Source organism: Papaver somniferum, unplaced genomic scaffold, assembly GCF_003573695.1.
Source record: "Papaver somniferum cultivar HN1 unplaced genomic scaffold, ASM357369v1 unplaced-scaffold_137, whole genome shotgun sequence".
In the NCBI taxonomy this organism is placed as follows: Eukaryota; Viridiplantae; Streptophyta; class Magnoliopsida; order Ranunculales; family Papaveraceae; genus Papaver; species Papaver somniferum.
This window is the reverse complement of record NW_020622934.1, coordinates 4,351,788-4,356,237: the sequence shown is the minus strand read 5'-3', so window position 1 is coordinate 4,356,237 and position 4,450 is coordinate 4,351,788.

Here is a 4,450-nt window from a genome sequence, read left to right as displayed (position 1 = left end):
ACAATAGCTCTCAATCATTGTTATACAGTGTCATAGTATTATTACACAACATCAAAGTTCAATTGTATCACAACTTCGACAACAGTAATCTGGTGATATGTATCACTCCCCCTTAGTCAATACTTCATCTCACATGAAAGCCACTCCCCCTTACATAATGATCCGGAAACCATATGTATTTGTAGTGTGAACTACATTAATCCTCCCCCTTTTTTTCAATAAAATTGGCAAAGGTACGAAAACTAGTGGATCCTAATGAAATTTCCATAGAAACACTTCATGACCAAAATAAAGTACATATCAACATTTTAGATGCAATCATATAGTCGAAACTAAATGCATTCATCAAGGAGTTTATAAACATACAAGATAACCCCTATAATATTCCGCGGCCGTACTCCCCATAAGGATTTGGCAATTAAGCCCAAGTTCAATTAAGAACTCTCCCCCATAAAATGTCATTCCCGAGAGAACAACAAGAGCGACCTTACTTTCACAAGAAAAAAAGGATTTCTTTGGATATTAACAAATCTCATAAGAATATGAATTTGTATCCAAAAATCTCAGTTAAATTAACCACAAGAGAACCCATGAATAATTCAATCGGAAATGCTCACATAAGAGAACTTACGGAGCCGCACAGTATTTACATAAAAATATGGATCAGGGAAGATCAATACTGCGGAATAAGCAAAGATTCATTCTATTCTTTATCACCATTTGCACAATGGCATAATAGACTTAATTTTTATAAACAAAAGCTCGTCCTATCTTCCATCAATATTTGCATAATGACACAATAAGCTTATCTTTTGTTTGTCAAAAGTTCATTCAATCTTTTATCAATACATGCATATCGACATATGAAAGACTTAACTTTTGACCACGTATGTGACACTCATAGTTCATGAACGCAAACCCACATATCCCATAACAAGTTGCAATATATGAAATCATAAAGATTAATACTGCAAAATCATCTTCCAAACAAACTTTAGAATTTAAACAAATAAATCTAAAAACATTGAAGATGAAAACATTGGAAAATAATGGCTTTTCCAAACCTTAGTTATCCTTCTTAAAAACACAAGAATGGAATTCTCATAAGAAGTTTTCCTAGACAAATTAAAATAAACAAAGAAAGACTCCTAAACTACCAAAACTGAACACAAACTGAAGTCAAATGGACGTTTCGGAATCCTCACGAGCCTTGAGGTCTTTAAGCTTGTGATTGAAAGCATCCACTGCATCTTCAGAGAAGATATCCTCATTGAGAAGTTCTTTAACATGTGTCTTTTATGAGACCAAGGTCAGAAGTAACCTTTTTCAACTCAGTTCTTAACACATCAAGACTCTTCATAGTATCAACGAGTTGCACTTTTGCTTCCTCAAAGCGTTTAAGAAAATCAAGAACCAATTCAGCAGAAATTTCTTCACCGTCCTCAATATCTGAGTAATTATCAGGAGATTGAGAGAGAGAGACCTCAACTTCTACAAAGGTTCCCTTGTTTACATCAAATTTGAAATATACAACATTATCAACAAATCTCCTGGAAGATCCCAAGAACAAGGAGGAGAAGCCATTGATAATAGAAAACCTAGAGTGAGGTAACTCAACTCAATAAAAAAGGTATATAAAGGATTTCGGAAATCCTTAGGGTTTTTCAAAGTCGGTTCACGACAAGTACATGGATACCCGTATAAACACAAACTTGGACCAGGGAGTCAAAGCTTCAAAGTAAAACACGTCAAGAAAATGATTTGACAGATATTTTGCTCAGTGAGAAGATTCCACACGTCTTAGCTCGATAAATTTTACATTCTCATTAGAGAAAAATTCAGAGCATAAGAGTAGCAATTCTTGACAAATATATGAAAAGACTTGAAAAGTTTTGATACAAAGACAAATACTTATGCAAACATGTTTGTAAGTGATAATCTGGCTAGAAACTAAAAGAGAATAGCTAGAGAATCAAGAACACATTGCCATCAAGTATACCTGATAATATCCCATGCAACCAGGTTTTTTGTGAGTGAGATCTCAACCTTGTGATTAATTAGCACAAGTATGAGCTTTGAGCTCATCAAATGAAGGTTGTTTTTGGTTAAACCTCTTTCTCCGAAACTTTGGAGGAAAACCGTTAAGATGCAAAAAGTTATCATAAACCAAACTATTATCAAAGTATGACTCATAGTGTTGATTCTTACCTAGAGCATTTTGTCTAGAATGAATCGACAGCCTGTTGATGATTTATTTATAACCTTTTATTATCATTTTTAGGTTATCTTCCATCTTTCCATTGCTCCCTTCTTCTGGTACCTTTTTCACATCATGAACAATATAATCTCCTTTTTGACAGAAGAAAATTCCTGATCTCTTCTTAGACGATTTTTGTTGAAACGTCTGGTATGCTTCTGAGCATTTGAAGAACTCATCGAACTGACTTTCCTGGTAGAATACGCATGGTGAATACTAAAACCAATTGGTTTAGACATACGAATGTCAGTTACAACTTTGAGGATTAAGTCTAAGGTGTGTTGAAGTCGAACAATGAAATTGTTATTCAACCTAGAGTTTCTCTTTTGCTTAACAGGCCCTTTTGAATCACAAAAGAGACATACTTTCTGATCACGAGGGTGATTAGATAGTACAAACTTAACATCATCGCTTGGAGATTTCTTCCTTGCATGTGATGTGCAGCATCCTTGATTAGAGGAGGCTATAAGAAAAAAATTCCAATAGGAAGGGATTCCGGTTTTACTTCTGGAACTGGAACTCTTTCAGTTGTGATAGAAGTAGATGGTATAGAGGACTTTTTGGAACATCCTTGAATCGAGAGTTTACTCAAGCGATGTTCAATTTACAAAGCATCCTTTTTGAGGCTTGCCTCGAGTAGGATATGCGAAGACTGAACTTTAGCATTTTCTTTGGAGTCACATTCTCTTATTATACCGAGAAGAACATTGTCATTGTTTTTCAACCGAATAAATATATCATCATGGATTCTAACGAGGTTTAGAATCAGTTTACTCTCTTCATCTGCTTCCCTTTCATCAACAGAGTTAGACTCTTTTGAAGGGTAATCGGGATAACACATGTCAGTGTATGTCCGTCTCTTCAGAAAACTAGGTTCGTCTATATTTGAGATTAACGAATCATTCTCTTTAATAGACACGGTCGAAACATGACTTTTGTTTCTGGTGACGCGTTTATCAGAGATATTATTGCCGTCCATAGAGTCAGATTGCTACAAACACAGACTTATAAGGTCTTGTGTTTGCCCGCTCTGATACCAGTTCAAAAAGTGGGGGTACAACAACCTCACCCAATATTTCGCTTAGAAATATGTATGGACTAACTCCAATATACTTGTAATAGAATCAACTAGACAGTTAGGCTCAATCTTAATAAAAATTATATCAAAGAGTTATATCTCAATTTCTCGATTCAATCCTTACTCAAACAAATAGAAATCTGCGAGTCTGATTGAATACAAGAGAAATAACTTGAACGGTACCAAAGACCAATGTTCAAGGATCAATCAATTTCAATCAACAACCAAAGGTTGGATTTACCAATTAATCGATTCAACACACAACCTGTGATATTTCAATTATATAACAAAATATAATGCGGAAAAGAAATAACACAGACACCAAAAGTTTTGTTAACGAGGAAACCGCAGATGCAGAAAAACCCCGGGACCTAGTCTATATTGAACACACAACGTATTAAGCCGCTACAAACACTAGCCTACTATGTCTTGACTGTAGTTAAAGCCCAATTAATCTCACACTGATCCAAGGTACAGTTGTGCTCCTTACGTCTCTGATACCAGCAGGATACTACGCACTTGATTCCCTTAGCTGATCCCACCCACAACTAAGAGTTGCTACGACCCAAAGTCGAAGACTTTAATAAAAAAATCTGTATCACACAGAAAAGTCTACAGGAATAGATAAATCTGTTTCCCACATAAATACCTACGAGTTTTGTTCTGTCTTTTGATAAATCAAGGTGAACATGAACCAATTGATATACCAGACTTATATTCCCGAAGAACAGCCTAGAAATATCAATCACCTCACAATAATCTTAATCGACTAGAGAAACAAGATATTGTGGAATCATAAATGATGAAACAAAGATGCTTGTGACTACTTTTCTATCTTGCCTATCGGATAAATTAATCTCAAGCCAATCTTACGATTGTACTCAAACGATAGAAACATCAAGATCAGATCACGCAACTACAGAGAAAATAGTCGGGTATGGCTTCACAATCCCAATGAAGTATTTAAGTCGTTAACCTACAGGTTCTCGATAGAAACCTAAGGTTAAAGGAGAATCGACTCTAGATTATACAACTAGTTTCACATAGGAGGTATGTGGATTAGGTTTCCCAGTTGCTAGAGTTGTCCTTTATATATATAGTATCCAAATCAGGGT